This window comes from Bufo bufo, chromosome 6, assembly GCF_905171765.1.
Source record: "Bufo bufo chromosome 6, aBufBuf1.1, whole genome shotgun sequence".
Lineage (NCBI taxonomy): Eukaryota > Metazoa > Chordata > Amphibia > Anura > Bufonidae > Bufo > Bufo bufo.
In genome coordinates, this window is record NC_053394.1 from 238,262,872 (window position 1) to 238,288,643 (window position 25,772).

Consider the following 25,772-nt stretch of genomic DNA (forward strand, 5'->3'; position numbering starts at 1 on the left):
CGGGAATCTTTCCCCTCATAAATACGGAACCTGTAGGTGTACCCGGAGGTACTTTCGCACAGAGTGTACATTTCTATTCCGTACCGTGCTCGCTTGCTGGTCAGGTACTGGCGAAATTTAACCCTTCCTTTAAAATGTACAAGGGACTCGTCTATGCTAATTTCTTTTTCTGGGGTATCTTTTGAGTTGAGGTGCTCAAGGAGGGGTCTTATTTTGAATAGATGGTCAAAATTTGGGTCATTTTGGGGGGGGGCACTATGCGTTATCATTATAATGTAGGAATTTCAAAATGGATTCAAATCTTGATCTGGACATGGCCATATTGTAAATTGGAGTGCGGCACAAGACATCTGAACTCCAATATTGTCTCATTTCAGTTTTTATACCAGGCCCATATGCAGCAACAGCCCCCAAAACTTCATAATGTCTGCTGCATTTACAGGGGTCCAACCTAGGGGTCTAGTATATGAGGATGTCGGGTTTTGAGAAATAAACTGCTGGGCGAACAAATTTGTTTGGGTCACCATCAAATTTATGAGATCGTCAGAGAAATAGATTTTGAAAAAATCTATTTCTATGAAGCCTGTGCAGTCAATCTGGATTCCAGAGTTTCCCACAAACTCTGGAATTTGGGGCTCATAGTCCTCAGGCAGTGTGGACCATAGGGGATCAGTGGGGGGAGGGGGCTACTTCATCTCTTCTGGGCGTCTCCTTGAGGGTCCCTCATCACCGGATGACGATGATGATGGATAGGAGGAGTAGAGGAATGTGGCATGCAGACTCCGTTTCAGAGGCAAGGATGGCGTATGCCTCTTCAGCAAAGTACATTCTCTAGGATGAATTCGACTTTTTTTTTTTTGGTGTATGTAAAGTGAAAAGTGTCAGGGGGCTGTATGTAGTGATTTAACACGTGAGGGGGCTTGAACTGAATTAATTAAAATAAAATTTGTGATAAAGAAAAAAAGAGAAAGAAAGAAAAGAGAAAAAGATAAGTGAAAGAATAGGATAAAAATGTAGAAAAAACGGCACAAAAAAAAAAAAAAAAAAAGCCACTAAACCTGAGCAGACGCAGTCAGTAATTGACAGTACTGACCGGCGCTCAGCCGATGCAGGACCCATGTGTGTGGGTTCAAAAATATAAACTAGTACTAACTAAAATTGACTTATATATATATATATATATATCTATATGTGTGTATATATATATACATACAGTACAGACCAAAAGTTTGGACACACCTTCTCATTCAAAGAGTTTTCTTTATTTTCATGACTATGAAGGCATCAAAACTATGAATTAACACATGTGGAATTATATACATAACAAACAAGTGTGAAACAACTGATAATATGTCATATTCTAGGTTCTTCAAAGTAGCCACCTTTTGCTTTGATTACAGCTTTGCACACTCTTGGCATTCTCTTGATGAGCTTCAAGAGGTAGTCCCCTGAAATGGTCTTCCAACAGTCTTGAAGGAGTTCCCAGAGATGCTTAGCACTTGTTGGCCCTTTTGCCTTCACTCTGCGGTCCAGCTCCCCCCAAACCATCTCGATTGGGTTCAGGTCCGGTGACTGTGGAGGCCAGGTCATCTGGCGCAGCACCCCATCACTCTCCTTCATGGTCAAATAGCCCTTACTTTCAAGGTTTTTCCAATTTTTCGGCTGACTGACTGACCTTCATTTCTTAAAGTAATGATGGCCACTCGTTTTTCTTTACTTAGCTGCTTTTTTCTTGCCATAATACAAATTCTAACAGTCTATTCAGTAGGACTATCAGCTGTGTATCCACCTGACTTCTCCTTAAACGCAACTGATGGTCCCAACCCCATTTATAAAGCAAGAAATCCCACTTATTAAACCTGACAGGGCACACCTGTGAAGTGAAAACCATTCATCAGTAATTGACAGTACTGACCGGCGCTCAGCAGGTGCAGGACCCATGTGTGTGGGTTCAAAAATCTAAACTAGTACTAACTAAAATTGACTTTTATATATATATATATATATATATATTTATATGTGTGTATATACATTGCGTGCAGAATTATTAGGCAAATGAATATTTTGACCACATCATCCTCTTTATGCATGTTGTCTTACTCCAAGCTGTATAGGCTCGAAAGCCTACTACCAATTAAGCATATTAGGTGATGTGCATCTCTGTAATGAGAAGGGGTGTGGTCTAATGACATCAACACCCTATATCAGGTGTGCATAATTATTAGGCAACTTCCTTTCCTTTGGCAAAATGGGTCAAAAGAAGGACTTGACAGGCTCAGAAAAGTCAAAAATAGTGAGATATCTTGCAGAGGGATGCAGCACTCTTAAAATTGCAAAGCTTCTGAAGCGTGATCATCGAACAATCAAGCGTTTCATTCAAAATAGTCAACAGGGTCGCAAGAAGCGTGTGGAAAAACCAAGGCGCAAAATAACTGCCCATGAACTGAGAAAAGTCAAGCGTGCAGCTGCCAAGATGCAACTTGCCACCAGTTTGGCCATATTTCAGAGCTGCAACATCACTGGAGTGCCCAAAAGCACAAGGTGTGCAATACTCAGAGACATGGCCAAGGTAAGAAAGGCTGAAAGACGACCACCACTGAACAAGACACACAAGCTGAAACGTCAAGACTGGGCCAAGAAATATCTCAAGACTGATTTTTCTAAGGTTTTATGGACTGATGAAATGAGAGTGAGTCTTGATGGGCCAGATGGATGGGCCCGTGGCTGGATTGGTAAAGGGCAGAGAGATCCAGTCCGACTCAGAAGCCAGCAAGGTGGAGGTGGAGTACTGGTTTGGGCTGGTATCATCAAAGATGAGCTTGTGGGGCCTTTTCGGGTTGAGGATGGAGTCAAGCTCAACTCCCAGTTTCTGGAAGACACCTTCTTCAAGCAGTGGTACAGGAAGAAGTCTGCATCCTTCAAGAAAAACATGATTTTCATGCAGGACAATGCTCCATCACACGCGTCCAAGTACTCCACAGCGTGGCTGGCAAGAAAGGGTATAAAAGAAGAAAATCTAATGACATGGCCTCCTTGTTCACCTGATCTGAACCCCATTGAGAACCAGTGGTCCATCATCAAATGTGAGATTTACAAGGAGGGAAAACAGTACACCTCTCTGAACAGTGTCTGGGAGGCTGTGGTTGCTGCTGCACGCAATGTTGATGGTGAACAGATCAAAACACTGACAGAATCCATGGATGGCAGGCTTTTGAGTGTCCTTGCAAAGAAAGGTGGCTATATTGGTCACCGATTTGTTTTTGTTTTGTTTTTGAATGTCAGAAATGTATATTTGTGAATGTTGAGATGTTATATTGGTTTCACTGGTAAAAATAAATAATTGAAATGGGTATATATTTGTTTTTTGTTAAGTTGCCTAATAATTATGCACAGTAATAGTCACCTGCACACACAGACATCCCCCTAAAATAGCTAAAACTAAAAACAAACTAAAAACTACTTCCAAAAATATTCAGCTTTGATATTAATGAGTTTTTTGGGTTCATTGAGAACATGGTTGTTGTTCAATAATAAAATTAATCCTCAAAAATACAACTTGCCTAATAATTCTGCACTCCCTGTACACTGCTCAAAAAAATAAAGGGAACACAAAAATAACACATCCTAGATCTGAATTAATTAAATATTCTTCTGAAATACTTTGTTCTTTACATAGTTGAATGTGCTGACAACAAAATCACACAAAAATAAAAAAATGGAAATCAAATTTTTCAACCCATGCAGGTCTGGATTTGGAGTCACACTCAAAATTAAAGTGGAAAAACACACTACAGGCTGATCCAACTTTGATGTAATGTCCTTAAAACAAGTCAAAATGAGGTGTGTGTGGCCTCCACGTGCCTGTATGACCTCCCTACAATGCCTGTGCATGCTCCTGATGAGGTGGTGGACGGTCTCCTGAGGGATCTCCTCCCAGACCTGGACTAAAGCATCTGCCAACTCCTGGACAGTCTGTGGTGCAATGTGACGTTGGTGGATAGAGCGAGACAAGATGTCCCAGATGTGCTCAATTGGATTCAGGTCTGGGGAACGGGCGGGCCAGTCCATAGCATCAATGCCTTCGTCTTGCAGGAACTGCTGACACACTCCAGCCACATGAGGTCTAGCATTGTCTTGCATTAGGAGAAACCCAGGGCCAACCGCACAAGCATATAGTCTCACAAGGGGTCTGAGGATCTCATCTCGGTACCTAATGGCAGTCAGGCTACCTCTGGTGAGCACATGGAGGGCTGTGCGGCCCTCCAAAGAAATGCCACCCCACACCATTACTGACCCAATGCCAAACCGGTCATGCTGGAGGATGTTGCAGGCAGCAGAATGTTCTCCACGGCGTCTCAAGACTCTGTCACGTCTGTCACATGTGCTCAGTGTGAACCTGCTTTCATCTGTGAAGAGCACAGGGCGCCAGTGGCGAATTTGCCAATTTTGGTGTTCTCTGGCAAATGCCAAACGTCCTGCACGGTGTTGGGCTGTAAGCACAACCCCAACCTGTGGAAATTCGGCCCTCATATCACCCTCATGGAGTCTGTTTCTGACCGTTTGAGCAGACACATGCACATTTGTGGCCTGCTGGAGGTCACTTTGCAGGGCTCTGGCAGTGCTCCTCCTGTTCCTCCTTTCACAAAGGCGGAGGTAGCGGTCCTGCTGCTGGGTTGTTGCCCTCCTACGGCCTCCTCCCCGTCTCCTGATGTACTGGCCTGTCTCCTGGTAGCGCCTCCATGCTCTGGACACTACGCTGACAGACACAGCAAACCTTCTTGCCACAGCTCGCATTGATGTGCCATCCTGGATAAGCTGCACTACCTGAGCCACTTGTGTGGGTTGTAGACTCCGTCTCATGCTACCACTAGAGTGAAAGCACCGCCAGCATTCAAAAGTGACCAAAACATCAGCCAGGAAGCATAGGAACTGAGAAGTGGTCTGTGGTCACCACCTGAAGAACCACTCCTTTATTGGGGGTGTCTTGCTAATTGCCTATAATTTCCACCTGTTGTCTATCCCATTTGCACAACAGCATGTGAAATTGATTGTCACTCAGTGTTGCTTCCTAAGTGGACAGTTTGATTTCACAGAAGTGTGGTTGACTTGGAGTTACATTGTGTTGTTTAAGTGTTTCCTTTATTTTTTTTAAGCAGTGTATATACATACAGTACAGACCAAAAGTGAAAACCACTCATCAAGCTCATCAAGAGAATGCCAAGAGTGTGCAAAGCAGTAATCCAAGCAAAAGGTGGCTACTTTGAAGAACCTAGAATATGACATATTTTCAGTTGTTTCACACTTGTTTGTTATGTATATAATTCCACATGTGTTAATTCATAGTTTTGATGCCTTTATAGTCATGAAAATAAAGAAAACTCTTTGAATGAGAAGGTGTGTCCAAACTTTTGGTCTGTACTGTATGTATATATATATATATATATATATATATATATATACAGTAGCAAGAAGAAGTATGTGAACCCTTTGGAATGATATGGATTTCTGCACATATTGGTCATAAAATGTGATCTGATCTTCATCTAAGTCACAACAATAGACAATCACAGTTTGCTTAAACTAATAACACACAAATATTTAAATGTTACCATGTTTTTATTGAACACCACCATTCAAACATTCACAGTGCAGGTGGAAAAAGTATGTAAACCCCTAGACTAATGACATCTCCAAGAGCTAATTGGAGTGAGGTGTCATCCAACTGGAGTCCAATCAATGAGATGAGATTGGTGTTGTTGGTTACAGCTGCCCTGCCCTATAAAAAACACACACCAGTTCTGGGTTTGCTTTTCACAAGAAGCATTGCCTGATGTAAATGATGCCTCTCACAAAAGAGCTCTCAGAAGACCTACGATTAAGAATTGTTGACTTGCATAAAGCTGGAAAGGGTTATAAAAGTATCTCCAAAAGCCTTGCTGTTCATCAGTCCACGGTAAGACAAATTGTCTATAAATGGAGAAAGTTCAGCACTGCTGCTACTCTCCCTAGGAGTGGCTGTCCTGTAAAGATGACTGCAAGAGCACAGCGCAGACTGCTCAATGAGGTGAAGAAGAATCATAGAGTGCCAGCTAAAAACTTACAAAAGTCTCTGGCATATGCTAACATCCCTGTTAGTGAATCTACGATACGTAAAACACTAAACAAGAATGGATTTCATGGGAGGATACCACAGAGGAAGCCACTGCTGTCAAAAAAAACATTGCTGCACGTTTACAGTTTGCACAAGAGCACCTGGATGTTCCACGGCAGTACTGGCAAAATATTCTGTGGACAGATGAAACCAAAGTTGAGTTGTTTGGAAGAAACACACAACACTATGTGTGGAGGAAAAGAGGCACAACACACCAACATCAAAACCTCATCCCAACTGTGAAGTATGGTGGTGGGGGCATCATGGTTTGGGGCTGCTTTGCTGCGTCAGGGCCTGGATGGAATGCTATCATTGAAGGAAAAATGAATTCCCAAGTTTATCAAGACATTTTTGAAGGAGAACTTAAGGCCATCTGTCCACCAGCTGAAGCTCAACAGAAGATGGGTGTTGCAACAGGACAACGACCCAAAGCATAGAAGTAAATCAACAACAAAATGGCTTAAACAGAAGAAAATATGCCTTCTGGAGTGGCCCAGTCAGAGTCCTGACCTCAACCCGATTGAGATGCTGTGGCATGACCTCAACAAAGCGATTCACACCAGACATCTCAAGAATATTGCTGAACTGAAACGGTTCTGTAAAGAGGAATGGTCAAGAATTACTCCGGACCGTTGTGCACGTCTGATCTGCAACTACAGGAAACGTTTGGTTGAAGTTATTGCTGCCCAAGGAGGTTCAACCAGTTATTAATTCCAAGGGTTCACATACTTTTTCCACCTGCACTGTGAATGTTTACGTGGTGTGTTCAATAAAAACATGGTAACATTTAATTCTTTGTGTGTTATTAGTTTAAGCAGACTGTGATTGTCTATTGTTGTGACTTAGATAAAGATCAGATCACATTTTATGACTAGAGTTGAGCGAACACCTGGATGTTCGGGTTCGAGAAGTTCGGCCGAACTTCCCGGAAATGTTCGGGTTCGGGATCCGAACCCGACCCGAACTTCGTCCCGAACCCGAACCCCATTGAAGTCAATGGGGACCCAAACTTTTCGGCACTAAAAAGGCTGTAAAACAGCCCAGGAAAGAGCTAGAGGGCTGCAAAAGGCAGCAACATGTAGGTAAATCCCCTGCAAACAAATGTGGATAGGGAAATGAATTAAAATAAAATAAATACAAATTAACCAATATCAATTGGAGAGAGGTCCCATAGCAGAGAATTGAGGATTTTACTAAGTCATGACGTAAAGTCATGATTTTATGAAAGACACGGAGGCGAGTATTTGCTTAACTCTTTCTTTACTGAAAATTTAGCAGCAAAGACAATTAAAGAAAAAACCATCAGAGTAAATATGGTAACAACTCCACCCCTTCAGTCCCTATATAAGGAGCATCACTGGCCGGACACCTCCTCTTTCTTTGCGGTCTTCAAACAGCGAAACCTGAAACGGACAACAGCAGCCGGAACCTCAGCCGCGGAACAACCAAAACGGCACCTCTGGTAGGTGAGAATCTGATGACAATCGGGAAATCAACCTGGAAGGGAGAAAAAGAACACATCATGGTAGTAAACTACACAAAAAACAGTTTTGTTTTCTCAGACAATTACCACCGCCTAACTAACCCCCCAGTGCATAAGGAAACAACAGATAAATAATATCATACATTAAACATATGAGAGAAAAGAACACCACAGACCAGATGGGAGGGCGAAAAGTAACGGGAGGGAAATACTCGCCTCCGTGTCTTTCATAAAATCATGACTTTACGTCATGACTTAGTAAAATCCTCATGACACGGAGGCTCATATTTGCAAGTTTAAAGCTGAGCAATGACGGAGGTAAAAACGCGAGGATCAGGTCTGAAATAGAATTCCCGAAAGGTAGAGACTCGGGACCAATCTGCCAACTTCATGACATCCTCCAAACGGGCTCCGGCCACCGACATTGAGGTAGCCGCTGCCCCACGCACCGAATGCGCGGTAAATATGGAAGTGTCAACCCCAGAGAGAGAAAGAATCCACTTAACCCACCGGGAAAGCGTAACGCTGGTTACCGGGGCAAAAGGGCGCCGAAAAGAAATGAACAATTGAGGGGAATCCCCAGAGTGAAAAGATAGGGTGCGAGACTCGTATTCCCTTAAGCAAGCAACGGGGCACAGTTGCAGAGAAGAAGGAAAGGACGGAAAGGTAACCGACTTAATACCAGTTTTTCGTGCGACAAGATATGTTGAACATAACGCCTTGCGGAGTAAAATAATGCGCGTCAATGTCCAAAGCTCGGACGTCCGAGACGCGCTTACAAGACACCAAACAAAGAAGGGTCACTAACTTGGCTGAGAGTTGCCGAAGAGACAGCAAAGAGTTGAGGGGCCAACCTTCCAGAAAACTGAGAACTGTAGCGACATCCCAAGTGGTAGAGAAACGAGGTCTAGGAGGGCGCGACAGGCGAGACCCACGTAACAATCTACAAACCAAAGGGTGCTGGCCGGCGGGGCAACCGTCAAAACCGGAATGTCTAGAGGAAATAGCGGAGCGGTACACGTTTAAGGTACGGTAAGCTTTACCCGCCTCAAAGAGCGAAGTGAGGAACTGAAGAATAGCGGCTACAGGGGCTTGCAGGGGATCCAAGTTCCGTGAATCGCACCAACGAACCCAGACGTTCCACGCAGACTGATAGGCTCGTCTAGTGCCTGGAGCCCAAGCTGACTCCAACAGCTGCCTGGTTGCTGCCGAAAAATCCGAGGAATCCCAGGAACCCCTGAAACTCGGCAAGCTAGAAGCTGCAGAGATCCGTCTAGCAGGAGTGGATGTTGGCAACCGTAAGGATTGAGCAACAGCTGAGGAAAAAACGGTAGAAGCCGAGGTACCTCTGTGAGAAGATTCAGTAACTGTGGAAACCATGATTGTGTCTGCCAAAAGGGTACCAACAGTACTAACTGCGCCTGTTGGCGACGAACCTGAGCGAGTACACGAGGAATGAGTGCGAATGGGGGAAAAGCATAGTGGAGAGAGTCGCTCCAGTTCTGGAGGAAGGCATCTACGGCCTCCGCTTGCGGATCTGGTCGCCAACTGAAGTACCTGGGTAGTTGTGTGTTTAGGCGTGACGCGAACAAATCGATGCAAAACGGGCCCCAAAGAGATAAAATATCTCGGAAGACCCTCGGATCCAATCTCCAGTCGCTGGAGTCCGAAATGTAACGAGAACTCCAGTCGGCTAAGGTGTTGTGGAGGCCTGGAATGTATTCCGCCACCACCGAAATTCTGTTGGAAAGACAAAACTCCCAAAAGTCTTTGGCCAGACAAGACAAAACCCTGGACCGAGTTCCCCCTAGGCAGTTCACGTACCGGACAGCAGAGACATTGTCCATACGTAGACGAATACACGCCCGAACCGAACCCTGAGCGAAGCTGCGGATCGGAAAAGAACCCGCTAAGAGCTCGAGGGCATTGATGTGAAGATGAGACTCCTCCGGAGACCACGCTCCACCCGTGGAGACTCCCTGACAGTGCGCTCCCCACCCCATCAGACTGGCGTCGGACTCGATAACCATATCTGGATGCGGGCCGAAAATAGCCCGGCCGTTCCATACTGACAAATTATGTATCCACCAAATCAATTCGTCTCTGGTCTCCGTATCCAAGACCAGAGTATCTGAGTATGAGGCTCCCGCTCTCAGGTGAGCAATTTTTAGTCTCTGCAGAGCACGATAATGGAGGGGAGCTGGGAATATCGCCTGAATGGAAGAAGTGAGAAGACCGATCAGGCGAGCCAGGTGTCGGAGAGATAATTGTGGGAGCAATAACGCATGATGAATCTCTTTGCGGATCGTTTTGACTTTGGTTAAGGGAAGACTGAGAGATTGATCCAAAGAGTTTATGGCAAAACCTAGGAACTCTACAGTGGTGGCTGGTACGAGGCACGACTTCTCCAAATTGAGAATAAAACCTAGCCCCTGAAGAAGGGATTTGGCCATCTCCAAGTGATCTAACAGATGGGAAGGATTCTGAGTCATGATCAGGATGTCGTCTAAATAGATGATTAGACGTACCCCTCTCGCTCTGAGCCAAGCCACTACCGGTTTCATGAGTTTTGTAAAACACCACGGGGCGGAGGATAGGCCAAACGGGAGGCAAGTAAACCGCCATGTCTGGCCGTTCCATAAAAACTGAAGGAGATTTCGAGACGAAAGAGCTACCGGAACCGTAAGGTACGCCTCCTTCAGATCCAACTTGACGAACCAGTCTCTTGGAAGAAGCATATCTCTCAGAAGATGGATGCCCTCCATTTTGAAATGTCTGTAGCGAACGAAGACATTCAAATGTTTGAGATTTATGACTGGTCGGAACTGGCCACCTTTCTTCTGTACCAGAAAGATGCTGCTCAGTACCCCCAAGTGAGGATCGGGAGACAACTCTATAGCTCCTTTGAATAGAAGGGATGAAAGTTCTGCATGTAAAAGCGTTTGGTTTGAGACCGGACCCCATAGAATAGCGGGAAGGTTCTTTGGGGTGGATACCAGTTCGATGGTAAAACCACGGACCGTAGAGAGAACCCATTGGTCTGAGGTGATCTTTGACCACACATGGGAAATGAGACGGAGTCTTCCCCCAACTTGTTGGGGAATCAGAGACGACACACAAGGACGACTTACCATATGGGCGTCTTGACCCAGAAGCGCCTCGGAAACCTCTGAAGCGAGAAGGACCTCCGCAGCGACTGGCGGTAATTAAAGGAGCCACGGCCCGTGCCTCTGGGCTGGAAATTGGTTCGGCCGGACAGTCGGCCCCTAAGATTGCCGGCCCTGGAGGAAAAACGCGTCTGGAAAACGCGGCGCATGGAGCTTTGCGCCTTATCAAGGGCCGTAAAGGCACCAACATACTTTCCCAATTCTTTTATGAAAGGGTCTCCAAAGAGGAGACCTTGTGCCTCTTTTCCAGATTCTGACAGGGATAAATTGGCCAATTTGGCCTCAATCTTCATTAGTATGGCCTTTCTCCTTTCAATGGCAATTGAAGTATTCACATTGCCCGCCATACAAATAGCTCTTTGGGCCCAACCACTGAGGGCCTCAGGGTCAACTTGTGTGCCCGCTGCTTTAGCACATTCAGCGAGATCAAAGATTTTGGCTAGTGGCCCGGTCAAATCAAGCAGCTTGTCTTGGCAAGCTTTCAATGCTGAGTCCAACCCCTTGCGCGGGTTGAACCCCGTTTTAGCAAGAAACTGAACCACTTTAGGGTCCACGCTGGGGGTTTCACATATCTTGTGGGGAATCAGAGGTCGCGGGCATTCCGCCCGTAGTTTACTGCGAGCCTCTTTGGATAGGGGAGTACGAATCCTTGCTTCCAGATACTGAGCCACGTGAGTGGCAGGAAGCCATTCTGAGGATCTCGGGTGGTGTAATTGGTCAGGGTCGAACAGAGGGTCACCCATGGGATCCAGGATTGCATCTTTGTCAGACTCCAAAGGGTCAACACCGGTCCCCGTTACATTAGACGGGTCATCCTCAATAGCAGGATCAACTGCCACATCAACTAAATCATCCTCCCCAGACTGGTGAGAGTAATCATCATAAGCCTCCTCAACAGACTCTGCGTCTGAATCAGAAACCGGCTCCGGTTGAGACCGGGCGGTTTTCCATGATCGCACCCTTTCTGCCGGGCGCGGGTTAGCTCTTTTACGCGACTTAAACGCGCATTCATTAGATGGGACAGAGCCCACATTCACATGTGTTCTGGAGGCAGGAGGGGGCATGTCAGTATTAGATTGAGCCCTCAGGGCCTGCGAGATAGACTGTGATAAGGACATTGACACCGAGCCCATAGCAGCTACTATAGCTTCAGAAATAGACTGCTGTAGGTTAGCAGCCTGTACCTCCTGAGCAGAGGCTTCATTAACCCTATGAGGAGGGGCTGGTGACACATGACCAGAGTGTCTCACCTGAATAGAGCTGGCCGGGGACACAGGGACGTTAGACATGATGGAATAAAATACCTGGAGGAGTAAGTCACCCCAACAGATAAAAATATATCGGCGCTGAAGAAGTACTGTACTGTTTGGATCCGGAGAGACGAACTGAGAGAGACGGAGCAGTAGCGATGCAGAGCAGCGACAAGACTCCTCCCCTTCACCAGAAGCCTCCAATGAGGTGAACGGGGAGACTAAAGATGGCGGCCGAGAATCTCGCTCAGTATCGCGAGATCTCGGCGCCTGAAGAGAGCTGAGACGCAAAAGCCCAGGAAAACGGAGCGGGAACAAGGACAAGGTAATGAAGAAGGAAGGGGGGGGGGGGAAGGGAGAAAGGAACAAGTAAAATGGCCGAGAAACCCCTCAAGGAAAACAGCCTAGATCGGGACACCGGAATGAGAGGGTGCCTAACAATGCGCGAATAGACAGAGAAAATAAATAAAGACTAAGCGATTAACCCCCAAAGGTGGGGAAAAGATATATAGAACAAAGAGAAGAGAGAGAAAAAAGTCCTCCAGCAAGGGACTAGGATAGAAATACAGCGCAATTAAGGTATATTAATAAAATAAAATTACAAAGAAATATATATATATATAATCCAGTAAATGAAACAGCATGTAAAATTATCCACTTATCTGAGCTGGAGCAGCAAAGAAAGAGGAAGTGTCCGGCCAGTGATGCTCCTTATATAGGGACTGAAGGGGTGGAGTTGTTACCATGGTTACTCTGATGGTTTTTTCTTTAATTGTCTTTGCTGCTAAATTTTCAGTAAAGAAAGAGTTAAGCAAATATGAGCCTCCGTGTCTTGATATAAAATCTGGCCTTACGTCAGCAGGGAATCAGTCTTCATGTCATAGCAGAGAATCTGGCTTCACGTCACCCACCACGGTAACAGTCCATTGTCATATATTTAGGCCCCGGCACCCAGGCAGAGGAGAGAGGTCCCGTAACAGAGAATCTGGCTTCATGTCAGCAGAGAATCAGTCTTCATGTCATAGCAGAGAATCAGGCTTCACGTCACCCAACACTGGAACAGTCCATTGTCAGATATTTAGGCCCAGGCACCCAGGCAGAGGAGAGAGGTCCCATAACAGAGATTCAGGCTTCATGTCAGCAGAGAATCAGTCTTCATATCATAGCAGAGAATCAGGCTTCATGTCACCCACCACTGGAACAGGCCACTGTCAGATATTTTTAGGCCCCGGCACCCAGACAGAGGAGAGAGGTCCCATAACAGAGATTCAGGCTTCATGTCAGCAGAGAATCAGTCTTCATGTCATAGCAGAGAATCAGGCTTCATGTCACCCAACATTGGAACAGTCCATTGTCAGATATTTAGGCCCAGGCACCCAGGCAGAGGAGAGAGGTCCCATAAAAGAGAATCTGGCTTCATGTCAGCAGAGAATCAGTCTGGTGGCCACCTGACTGTATAGGGAGGGTGGACAGGGACTGGTGGTCCTTCCACCCCCCCCCCTTTTTCCCCTCTCCCTCCCTGTTAGCCCCTGCGGCGGTTGTTTATGTCCCCTAGTGATTTTATGGGTCTCAGGAGGATATGAAGGGGTTAATTGCCCGGGAGATGGGGGAGGCGGGGGCTAGTGGTTACTTAAGCCCTGTTCCCGCCTTCTCCTTCCTCTTTGAGCGGAAGCGTGGTGCCCCACCCTCCCTCCCTTTTGGATTGCAGCCGTATAGTTGATGTTTGATTGTTTTGGTGTTTCCTTGGGAACTAATTTATGGAGATATTACTACCCGGTTGTTATATTAAGTCACAGCTGGCGGCAGTTCAAGACAACGGAGAGGTATCGTAGGAAATGAGCGGAGCTGCCCGCTGGGAGTCCAGCGGCTGGCAGATCGCACGGTTCAAAGGTTTTATGGTTGCCGTTAAAATTACCAGCTGTGGCCGATTACCACCCAACAAATAAAGGTGTTAAAAGGAAGAACGGTGTCTGTGTCATTCTGTAAAGGGATTGGTGGTGTTGTTATGGGCCAGAAATAGGGGCGGTCATCTACCCCCCCCCCCCCCCCCTTCCCCCTGGTTTAACCCTAGTTGTACCAGCAGTCTGCATGTCATAGCAGAGAATCAGGCTTCACGTCACCCACCACTGTAACAGTCCATTGTCATATATTTAGGCCCAGGCACCCAGGCAGAGGAGAGAGGTCCCGTAACAGAGAATCTGGCTTCATGTCAGCAGAGAATCAGTCTTCATGTCATAGCAGAGAATCAGGCTTCACGTCACCCAACACTGGAACAGTCCATTGTCAGATATTTAGGCCCAGGCACCCAGGCAGAGGAGAGAGGACCCATGACAGAGAATCTGGCTTCATGTCAGCAGAGAATCAGTCTGCATGTCATAGCAGAGAATCAGGCTTCACGTCACCCACCACTGTAACAGTCCATTGTCATATATTTAGGCCCAGGCACCCAGGCAGAGGAGAGAGGTACCATAACAGAGATTCAAGCTTCATGTCAGCAGAGAATCAGTCTTAATATCATAGCAGAGAATCCAGCTTCATGTCACCCACCACTGGAACAGGCCACTGTCAGATATTTTTAGGCCCCGGCACCCAGACAAAGGAGAGGTTCATTCAACTTTGGGTTGCCCCGCAATATAATGGTAAAATTAAAATAAAAATAGGATTGAATGAGGAAGTGCCCTGGAGTACAATAAAATATTGTTAAGGGGAGGTAGTTAATGTCTAATCTGCACAAGGGATGGACAGGTCCTGTGGGATCCATGCCTGGTTCATTTTTATGAACGTCAGCTTGTCCACATTGGCTGTAGACAGGCGGCTGCGTTTGTCTGTAATGACGCCCCCTGCCGTGCTGAATACACGTTCAGACAAAACGCTGGCCGCTGGGCAGGCCAGCACCTCCAAGGCATAAAAGGCTAGCTCTGGCCACGTGGACAATTTGGAGACCCAGAAGTTGAATTGGGCCGAACCATCAGTCAGTACGTGGAGGGGTGTGCACAGGTACTGTTCCACCATGTTATTGAAATGTTGCCTCCTGCTAACACGTTCCGTATCAGGTGGTGGTGCAGTTAGCTGTGGCGTGGTGACAAAACTTTTCCACATCTCTGCCATGCTAACCCTGCCCTCAGAGGAGCTGGCCGTGACACAGCTGCGTTGGCGACCTCTTGCTCCTCCTCTGCCTTCGCCTTGGGCTTCCACTTGTTCCCCTGTGACATTTGGGAATGCTCTCAGTAGAGCGTCTACCAACGTGCGCTTATACTCGCGCATCTTACTATCACGCTCCAGTGCATGAAGTAAGGTGGGCACATTGTCTTTGTACCGTGGATCCAGCAGGGTGGCAACCCAGTAGTCCGCACACGTTAAAATGTGGGCAACTCTGCTGTCGTTGCGCAGGCACTGCAGCATGTAGTCGCTCATGTGTGCCAGGCTGCCCAGAGGTAAGGACAAGCTGTCCTCTGTGGGAGGCGTATCGTCATCGTCCTGCGTTTCCCCCCAGCCACGCACCAGTGATAGGCCCGAGCTGCGATGGGTGCCAGCCCGCTGTGAACCTGCTTCATCCTCATCCTCCTCCACCTCCTCCTCATCCTCGTCCTCCAGTAGTGGGCCCTGTCTGGCCACATTTGTACCTGTCCTCTGCTGTTGCAAAAAACCTCCCTCTGAGTCACTTCGAAGAGACTGGCCTGAAAGTGCTAAAAATGACCCCTCTTCCTCCTCCTCCTCCTCCTGGGCCACCTCCTCTTCCATCATCACCCTAAGTGTTTTCTCAAGGAGACATAGAAGTGGTATTGTAACGCTGATAACGGCGTCATCGCCACTGGCCATGTTGGTGGAGTACTCGAAACAGCGCAACAGGGCACACAGGTCTCGCATGGAGGCCCAGTCATTAGTGGTGAAGTGGTGCTGTTCCGCAGTGTGACTGACCCGTGCGTGGTGCAGCTGAAACTCCACTATGGCCTGCTGATGCTCGCACAGTCTGTCCAGCATGTGCAAGGTGGAGTTCCACCTCGTGGGCACGTCGTATATGAGGCGGTGAGCGGGAAGGCCGAAGTTACGCTGTAGCGCAGACAGGCGAGCAGCGGCAGGATGTGAACGCCGGAAGCGCGAACAGACGGCCCGCACTTTATTCAGCAGCTCTGACATGTCGGGGTAGTTGTGAATGAACTTCTGCACCACCAAATTCAGCACATGAGCCAGGCAAGGGATGTGCGTCAAACCGGCTAGTCCCAGAGCTGCAACGAGATTTCGCCCATTATCGCACACCACCAGGCCGGGCTTGAGGCTCACCGGCAGCAACCACTCGTCGGTCTGTTGTTCTATACCCCCCCACAACTCCTGTGCGGTGTGGGGCCTGTCCCCCAAACATATGAGTTTCAGAACGGCCTGCTGACGTTTACCCCGGGCTGTGCTGAAGTTGGTGGTGAAGGTGTGTGGCTGACTGGATGAGCAGGTGGAAGAAGAGGAGGAGGAAGCTGAGTAGGAGGAGGAGGAGACAGGAGGCAAAGAATGTTGCCCTGCGATCCTTGGCGGCGGAAGGACGTGCGCCAAATAGCTCTCGTCTTCCACCCAGTCTTGATCCCTGACCTCCTTTTCAGTCTGCACACTGCAGAAAGACGCAGCAGTTGGCACCTGTATTTCGTCATCATCAGAGACGTGCTGAGGTGGTATTCCCATGTCCTCATCATCAGGAAACATAAGTGGTTGTGCGTTAGTGCATTCTATCTCTTCCACCCCTGGGGAAGGGCTAGGTGGATGCCCTTGGGAAACCCTGCCAGCAGAGTCTTCAAACAGCATAAGAGACTGCTGCATAACTTGAGGCTCAGACAGTTTCCCTGATATGCATGGGGGTGATGTGACAGACTGATGGGCTTGGTTTTCATGCGCCATCTGTGCGCTTTCTGCAGAAGACTGGGTGGGAGATAATGTGAACGTGCTGGATGCACTGTCGACCACCCAATTTACTAATGCCTGTACCTGCTCAGGCCTTACCATCCTTAGAACGGCATTGGGCCCCACCAAATATGGCTGTAAATTCTGGCGGCTACTGGGACCTGAGGTAGTTGGTACACTAGGACGTGTGGCTGTGGCAGAACGGCCACGTCCTCTCCCAGCACCAGAGGGTCTACTAACACCACCACGACCATGTCCGCGTCCGCGTCCCTTACTAGATGTTTTTCTCATTGTTACCGTTCACCACAATAAGAAAAATATTATTCGGGCCAATGTATTGAATTCTAATTCAGGCCTTTTTTTTACAGACACCTAACACTATCTATTTAGGTACCATATTACACTAATACAGGCACACCAGTAATGACAGATTTAGCTAAATATAAATTTGACGCCTATTATTTAGGCGCTGGGTGACAGGTATACGTTTACGGACAGAATTAGACTTGGATCTGCACTGTAGCATGTGTGTGAAGTTCTTGAGAATTACCATATCAGCACCTTGAATCTAATATACCCTTTTAGGGATAGATTTAAAGTAGGCCTGATACAGCAGAAACCACTAATTTAGAGAATTGCAAAATTGGGAATTGTTTTTCAACCCAGAACAAAAACTGTGCTTTGACGGACACTAAATAACTTGACCAGCTAAAACAGTAATGACAGATTTGGATGAATATAAATGTGAGGCCTATTTTTTAGGCGCTGGGTGACAGGTATACGTTTAATCACAGAATTAGACTTGGATCTGCACTGTAGCGTGTGTGTGAAGTTCTTGAGAATTACCCTATCAGCACCTTGAATCTAATATACCCTTTTAGGGATAGATTTAAAGTAGGCCTGATACAGCAGAAACCACTCATTTTAAGAATTGCAAAATTGGGAATTGTATATCAACCCAGAACAAAAACTGTGCTTTGACGGACACTAAATAACTTGACCAGCTAAAACAGTAATGACAGATTTGGATGAATATAAATGTGAGGCCTATTTTTTAGGCGCTGGGTGACAGGTATACGTTTAATCACAGAATTAGACTTGGATCTGCACTGTAGCGTGCGTGTGAAGTTCTTGAGAATTACCCTATCAGCACCTTGAATCTAATATACCCTTTTAGGGATAGATTTAAAGTAGGCCTGATACAGCAGAAACCACTAATTTTGAGAATTGCAAAATTGGGAATTGTTTTTCAACCCAGAACAAAAACTGTGCTTTGACGGACACTAAATAACTTGACCAGCTAAAACAGTAATGACAGATTTGGATGAATATAAATGTGAGGCCTATTTTTTAGGCGCTGGGTGACAGGCTCAACTTGCCCCTGATGTAGTATATGGCCAAAAAATAACCACACTATTGATGGTTAAATGCACTTAATGACAGCTTGACCCTGATGTAGGATATAGCAAAAAATAACCACACTATTGTTGGTTAAATGCACTTGGGTGACAGGCTCAGCTTGCCCCTGATGTAGTATATGGCCAAAAAATAACCACACTATTGATGGTTAAATGCACTTGATGACAGCTTGACCCTGATGTAGGATATAGCAAAAGATAACCACACTATTGATGGTTAAATGGACTTGGTGGTAGCTTGTGCTGGCGCACCACAAGCCACAAAATGGCCGCCTATCACCCCAGAAAAAAGTGACTGAAAAACACTCTGGGCAGCCTAAAAACAGTGAGCAATTGAATAGCATCAGTTCAATGATCCACAGCTGTAGATCGATCACTGAATGAAGTCTTTTGGAGGAGTTAATCACTGCCTAATCTCGCCCTAACGTCGCAGCTGCAACCTCTCCCTATGCTTGAATCAGCAGAGTGACGTGCAGCGATACGTGACCCAAGCTTATATAGAGGCTGGGTCACATGCTGCACTGGCCAATCACAGCCATGCCAATAGTAGGCAAGGCTGTGATGGCCTCTTGGGGCAAGTAGTATGATGCTTGTTGATTGGCTGCTCTGCAGCCTTTCAAAAAGCGCCAAGAAAGCGCCGAACACCGAACTCGAACTTTTACGAAAATGTTCGGGTTCGGGTCCGTGTCACGGACACCCCAAAATTCGGTACGTTCGCTCATCCCTATTTATGACCAATTTGTGCAGAAATCCATATCATTCCAAAGGGTTGACATACTTTTTCTTGCAACTGTATATATTCGGATCATGTGATATATTTATTATCTTGTCTGTGTAATATCTTATATGTCGGGGAAACTTCTACGGATTTTAAATCTAGAATTAATAACCATCGTTTAAGTATTCGACAAAAAAGATTTTAATCACAAAGAAAGAGATCTCAAATGCTGGCTTATTGATTGTGTACCAATGCCCAGGAGGGGGGGCAATAGGGTTTCATTATAAAAAAAAAAAAAAGAAATATGGTGGATATATACTCTTAATTCTTTACCACCATATGGCCTAAATGCAGACTTCAATTTAGGATAGGTATTTGGAAGGTAGCTTGCCCGGTCCAACTGTATGTTTGTTTATGTCTTTATCCTAGAGTTAGGTTGTAATTTAAGTACAGTATTGTACTATAATATATGGAGGATATATGTATAATAATTATTTTTCTCATTTTCATATTCCTATATATAGATTGTGGTGGTGAATGACCAGGGACTACGTGATTGATGGACGATGTGATGCACAATCAACACAACTTCAACCCCAGATTTATTTATTAGGCGTCTTTTTTGACATGCATTTTTTACTTGCGATGATACGGCTGTTCAGATTCCTTAAGTATGAGTGTGAAGATACGAGGAGATCCCTCATAATGTTGCGGGATCAGCAGGGTTAACACTGTGTGGAATTGCTGGTGGCTCGGCTCCTTCCACACATGGTTCCCTGTATATGATTCAACAATTGGTACCTCACGGTAACTTTGGTTGGTACAGATGATCCTATAAGCAACAGTGTGCTTTATGTGTGAACAGTATGGTTTTGCCATGGTTTGAACGATATTTGCACAGGTAGGGACGCTGTGTTACAGTTGGGCTTCACCTGTGCTTTACCTCTTCCAAGATAACGATTGTTGAGGAATATTGAATACTGCACATGTGCATGGTTGTTATGATGCTGCTATATGATACTGATATGATGCGCCGCCTGGAGCATGCGCACTGGAGGATCGAGGATGCCGTGCACAGTGGTCGATCTGCTATGGGGTTGTGTAAGTTGCCTTGGCATGTGTCTTCAATTACGCCCACCATCATATGTTCCGTTTTTTTCCACACACAAATGAATTGAAATAATTGTTTTTAACCATTTAATGATGGGTGTAATTTTGTAGCATTTTATGTACACATTGATTCTGTACTAATTATTCATTGACATTTACCACATTGTTCTTTTTATATGGTATTATGAATTCACTACACATGCTCTTTTGATACAACTGCAATATTTTGATGTATTTATTGCTGCACATACCAGCATGGGTTAACGGCTGGTTTATTCTGTAAACACTTATTGATGTGATGATGTCACTTCCTCTCACTATTGTGGTAATGTGAACAGTGCTGGAAGGTGTGTTGTCCCACTTCAGGTACCTCAGATGGGTGAGACAGATAAAATCCAGAGAGTGGCAGTAGTCTCAGCAAAGCATAGTTTGCTGAGACATTTTTGTATACATTTTCTGGGCTGGATTTTACTTGGACTGGTGGCTAGGCTTGGTAGAGGGAGTTGCCAGTCCACACCCTTCCCGTATGGGTTTTCCTTTATACCTGAGGTGATCGTAGGTGAGGCCTGCTGTAATCAGGCTGGCATAAAGCGCCTCAGAGTAGGTCAGTCTGGGGAGAGATACGCTGTGAGATACAGAGACCCAGAGTAGAGGCTCTGTGCGTGGTCTCAGCTCGCCAGGCTGAGAGACCCTGGGGCACTGTGACAGCCCGAAGTTTGGGGAACGCCGTGATGCTGGGATTCAAGGGTCACAAGGCCGGAGTCGGGAGGACTGTTGGGCCACACTTGCCCATACAGGTACGGGACTGATTACAGCCGGAGAGGCTGGGGAACTACAGGCTGAGAAAAAGGTGCATATGGGTTCCGTGTGTGAACAGGGTTCTGTAGCTGAGTCAGGGCCACGTTAACAGGTGTAGTGAGAGCTCAGCCGTGCAGGTATTTGTTTTGATGTATGTGGGAACCTTACCACCTCAGTGATTATTAACTGGACTGTTCCGTGTATGAAAAATGTCCCAATAAATGCAATGCGGTGGACAACGATTCTTGTGAGAATGACCCCCCCCCCCCAAGTACAGCGATCCCTTACATATGGTGGAAGATGCGGGCAAGTTGTCCGTGGAAGAAGGGCAACAGTCGGTTGCTAGGGGCAACAACAAGACAAAGAGCAGGTGCTACTGAGTGCTGCTTTGTTGCCGTGTGATGCTTAAACAGCCGGAAGCCTCTTTCGTCCAGTGGAGCTGTGGCTTGTACTGTTCTAGACTCTTGTTCCTATTTTGCTGATTTAAAGGGCCAGTTGGCCAAATATATTTTAAAAAAAAAAACTGACCTGTGAAAATGGCTGCGGCTTGGTATCATCCTTGGGAGAAGGACTGCGCACTAGTGATTGGGGGAATCCCGCTGGGGGTCACTCTAGATGCCCGCCAGCAGGTGTCTCGGGTCAGGCCTGAAGTGCTGGACTTTCTGGAGAGAGGGCCAGAGACTGATGCCACCGTGTCTCTGACCTTTGTGACAGAGTATGGCTCTGTGCAATGGGAGCTGTTAAAATGTGAGACCCTGGAAGTGGAATTTGTGCTGGGCAAGGACTTTCCTTTGTTTGGGCAGTTGTGGAGCGAAGCTCCTGATAAAAAGCAAAGATATGCCGTTGCCAAGGGCAACCTTGGGAAGACAAAGATGTGGAGAACGGTGCAGTTCTCATGAGTACATATCTTCTCTGCGACTGTGCACAAGATTCTAAAGGGTGTGTCTGGAATGACCATCTAGGAAGAGTCTCAACTGCAGGCCAAGTTGTTTCCGGTAGCAACTGTTGGTGTAAGGAGTCTGCAGGTGATCATGGTACCAGGAATCAAGGGCAGGTCTGAAGAGGCTGGATTTTGGAGGATGGTCTCGGTAGAGATGTCCGTGGAATGTCCTCGTCTCCCGAGACTGCTGAACCCGTGACAACAAAGGGTAAGACTGTTCCTGGTATTAACTGTGTGGCAGACCCAGTGACAGTGAGCCGGCGGCAGTTGATACCTGCTGGGCCGGTAGGTAATAAGTCACACAGAAAAAAAACTGTGTCTGAACAGGCGGATAAGCCTGTTGTGATTCCTCCCTCGCAGAAATCTACAGAGGAGAAGGTTTCTGTGTTACCTCAGTTGCCCATGATCAAAGCTAGTTTTGGGATGAGAAGAATCCGGGATCCCATGCTAGCCCGGGTAAGAGGTAGCACAATATTGAAACCTGAGACTGGTAAAACAATAAAGGCGCTGGACAGTCGTGCGGCTAAGGACTATCCGTTGATTTTCACTGAGCGTCAGACTCCAATGAGAACAGAGACTTATGAACTTGGGGTGTAATTTTCCATTATGCTGGGAGTTGTGGAGTAATGGAGACACTTCTGCAGAGAGTGCAAAAACTCCTGCAGAACTTGTACCTGTCCCTTTAAGTGAACGTGTAAGGGAGAGGACCATTGAAAACAGTGATGTAGTTGAAGTGAAAAATTCTAATTATGGTTGCTGGGGAAGTGTCCAATGTGGGAATTAGCACATCGGTGTCCCTAGAGGTCAGAACTGATAATGATGACACAAGTAATATAAGTGATGCATGTGCCGTGGCCGATAGCAACTCAGAGAGAGAGGCTGCCATGTCGAGGTCTTGCCAAATTGACGTAGTTACGGGTAGCAACCAGACGATAATTGTACCTGACGTGATTAGAGTTGAGTGGGGAGAAGCCAGCCTAGTGTCTGAGACCCATATTCAGGCAGCGGTAGATGACCTGACCTGTCAGTACAGCTGCAATCATGAAGATGATTTCTCTCTCTCCACAAGGTCCCAAAATATGATAGAGAAGGGACTAGTTGTCATCATAAAGACATTGAAGAAGGCTGCAGAAGGGTCAAAAGAAGAGACCCCGGAAAAGATGAGTGAACTAAAGGGTCTACTGCCTGGTGTCCCGGAGAAGAGGAAAGACTCCAGAAAGACACGGAAGTCTGTAGTAGACATCGACAATGGGCTTGAAGAACAGTGCTGGAAGGTGTGTTGTCCCACTTCAGGTACCTCAGATGGGTGAGACAGATAAAATCCAGAGAGTGGCAGTAGTCTCAGCAAAGCATAGTTTGCTGAGACATTTTTTTATACATTTTCTGGGCTGGATTTTACTTGGACTGGTAGCTAGGTGTCACGGATGGTGTACAGGAAACAAGACAATACAATATAAACAATGACTCACTGGATCCACAACTAAGGAACAAAAGGGAGACCCCTGCATGAGACCTGCCGCTCTCCCTTATTGCTCAGCCTATGCGACCACCCCAAAGGTGGATGGGCGCATATCCACGTACCTCGACTATCTTACACCTGAAGACCCTACAATAGTGAGGGGATACGACCACCGGCTCCCTACACAGACACGAAGGGAGTCAGGGTCACCTGGATCCAGAAAACAGAAAATCATAAATACATAAACAGCACTTATCTTGCAGACGACTGGGGACTGTGGACTGAGAACTAGGAACAGCATGCACACACACTCCAGGAAGTTGTATAAGCCGCACACTACTGCATTCTAGGGAGGACTTAAAGGGCAGCAATCAGTCCAACTGCATGACAGCTGAGATAGACTAACGAGATGAGGAACTCAACCAAAACAAAGAAATTCAAGGAGGAGGATCTGAAAGGCTCCTGTCAGAGCTTCTCAACTGTCTGGTTGTGACACTAGGCTTGGTAGAGGGAGTTGCCAGTCCACACCCTTCCAGTACGGGTTTTCCTTTCTACCTGAGGTGATCGCAGGTAAGGCCTGCTGTAATCAGGCTGGCATAAAGCACCTCAGAGTAGGTCAGTCTGGGGAGAGATACCCTGTGAGATACAGAGACCCAGAGCAGAGGCTCTGTGCGTGGTCTCAGTTCGCCAGGCTGAGAGACCCTGAGGCACTGTGACAGCCCGAAGTTTGGGGAACGCCGTGATGCCGGGATTCAAGGGTCACAAGACCAGAGTCTGGAGGACTGTTGGGCCACACTTCCCCATACAGGTACGGGACTGATTACAGCCGGAGAGGCTGGGGAACTACAGGCTGAGAAAAAGCAGCATATGGGTTCCGTGTGTGAACAGGGTTCACGGGCCACGTTAACAAGTGTATTGAGAGCCCAGCCGGGCAGGTATTTGTTTTGTTTTGATGTATGTGGGAACCTTACCACCTCAGTGATTATTAACTGGACTGTTCCGTGTATGAAAAATGTCCCAATAAATGCAATGTTTGGCCTCGAAAGCTGCGGTGGACGACGATTCTTGTGAGAATGACCTCCCAAGTACAGCGATCCCTTACACTATATATACAGTACAGACCAAAAGTTTGGACACACCTTCTCATTCAAAGAGTTTTCTTTATTTTCATGACTATGAAGGCATCAAAACTATGAATTAACATATGTGGAATTATATACTTGTGGTCGGATCGGCTATCAGAAAGGTGAACCTAACCTATCTAACCCTATCTACAACAAGCAGTAGAGTTATGCCATGACAGGGCAGCCTAAAGTCGCCAAAAAGAGCAGACCTTAGTTTAGAGTAAATATATACATACCGTTACGATACCCACTTTTCAACGTAAAGATCTTTCACGATGAAGGTGCGGAATATACCGTATATAACACAGTGACTTCCATCTACCTTACCTCTTTGTCTTGTGCACCGCCACATCGTTCTTGGAGATGGTTAATGCTGATGCGATTGAAAGAGTGGCCGGTAACCAGAAACGATTTACTCCTATGTTGACTAACATATGACCATATAACGAGAAGGTCTGAATCCTGAGAGCTGCAGACAAACAAACAATGGTGAATCTGTTGGAAGGGCCTAAATGAACTCCAACCATTCGCCAAGGGCCCTGATAGGACACCACCTGTTCCTGGTGGCAAAATACTTCACCTCTACTTATTCCCCAGGCCACACTTTTTATTTTATTTTTTATAAAGGACCCAAAAGTTAGAACATGGCGTATGCCGTCTTACTCTAGTAGTAGATTAAGTGAAATATGTAAACTCACCAGGCCTGGGGAACCATAAACAGGAATACATGCTTATTTCGATTAACGAGCTAATGTTGCCTGTAATAAGGACCGAACGTACACACCATACCTCCTACTGGAAGATACCTAGGACTTAGGCCGGACACCAACACCCTCAGCCCGACTTCGTAGATGAAGTAAGCATGCCTGGGAGAAGGTGATGTCCGCAAAGACAGGCTTGGGATGACGGCTTATAAAGAAAACAAAGATTTTGCTTTTAGACCCAACAACCTAGAAAATTAAAAAGTTAGAGAAAACAATAATGTGAGTGAGGCTCTAATGGCACGAGCCACCACAAGAAAATTGTATTGCAAGCCACAGATGACAGAGCCATGCAAGCGGGTCTGAAGGCAGAAAAAGACATGGAACCTACTTGTGGTGGGACCACGCAGCCGGCCTCGAATGGCGGAGTTTATGTGTGTAAAATTTAAACGGAGAAGCCATGTGCAGGAGACTCTAATGGCTGAGCCATGCGTGAGGGACTCTAATGGCGAAGTCATATGTGTCCATGCATGAGAGACTAATGGCGGAGTCATATGTGTCCATGCATG

The 25,772-nt window shown here is 46.5% G+C and overlaps 1 long non-coding RNA gene across 1 annotated transcript; it reads right to left on the reverse strand.

Annotated features, from left to right (window-relative positions):
* Positions 1-10,480: 10,480 nt before the first annotated feature.
* On the reverse strand, positions 10,481-21,692 carry LOC121003679. The gene is made up of 3 exons (XR_005779580.1): positions 21,559-21,692; positions 16,612-16,616; positions 10,481-10,493 (listed from the first exon to the last, which is right to left on the reverse strand). It is a non-coding gene; the product is annotated as an uncharacterized LOC121003679 (long non-coding RNA).
* Positions 21,693-25,772: the final 4,080 nt, after the last annotated feature.